This window comes from Orycteropus afer, unplaced genomic scaffold, assembly GCF_000298275.1.
Source record: "Orycteropus afer afer isolate SDZICR_OR568_19922 unplaced genomic scaffold, OryAfe1.0 scaffold00123, whole genome shotgun sequence".
NCBI lineage: Eukaryota > Metazoa > Chordata > Mammalia > Tubulidentata > Orycteropodidae > Orycteropus > Orycteropus afer.
The window spans coordinates 2,296,290-2,297,409 of record NW_006921710.1 but is presented as its reverse complement, the minus strand read 5'-3'; positions in this window follow the sequence as shown (position 1 = coordinate 2,297,409).

Genomic DNA, 1,120 nt, shown 5'->3' with positions numbered 1-1,120 from the left:
TAACATTGATGAGTTTGATTTTACTTGAGAGTCTATGCACCTTGTTTAGTAGATGAGGAAAACTGAGGTTGAGAGACTGATATGATAGTACCCTCGGCAGATGTAATACTTGGTTGAAAGGGGAGAGCACTCAAAAGAAAATGTAGACATGGGCATTAGTCCAGTGTACTGGCTGTTCTGGCTTCCCTGGGCTCTGTGGTTGCGATGGGCGGAAAGCATTTCAGACTTGGGCTAGCTAGGTAGCATCTCTTAGACACAATTCTAAATTTCCTGGACAGTGGCTCATGTTTGCCCAGAGGTTTTTTTTTTTTTCCCCTCCTTCCCCCAAGGATGTGAGGGATGGGAGCAGTGGTCACGCTTCTGCTTTCTTAGTGCAGCTGGCCTCAAGGGCTCCTTTGGAGTAGGTGAATCGTTTTCAGAGAAGAGTGAAGAATGGAGCACCAGACAGACGCATCAGGAGCTGTTGCATCCACTGTAAGCTACGTCCACAGTCCTGGTCAGCACAGAACGAAAAATCTGTTTGTATCTCGTGAACTCACAAAAAGCTAGGGAACTAACACGTTTTAGGAAGATTTTTTTGTTGTTGTTTAAACAATACCTATAAAAAAAGTATTTTCTGGCCAAGTGTCAGAATTAAATGATAATTGATAAGAAAAAGAACAGGGGTGTTAAGATTTAATGTGGAAATTTGATGGCTCTTAAATGATGAAATTTGATGGCTGGTAAATAATTTTTCCTGTTTTTTGTTGGTTTGGCTTTTGATTTAAAAGAACTAGTTATCTGAATTTCAGTTGATACTAAATCTGTAGTCCTGAAAAGTGTGTGGTTGAGAAGGAGATACTTTCAGCAGGGCAAGGGGCACCACTGATTTTGATTCATTAATGTTTCTGGGGTCGTGGTCCGGTAAAAGCTGTGGTTAGTGACAGCAGAGGTCTAGCTGCAGTTGAACATTTTCCATCATTGTGCCAAAGTGAAAGCACAGGCTTGGGCTTCCAAAAATTCTGTTGTTGTTGTTATGTGCCGTCTAGTCAGCCCCGACTCATAGCGACCCCTCCTTGGGTTTCCAAGGCAGTATCACTACGGAAGTAGGATTGCCCAACCTTCCTTCCGAGGAGTGGCT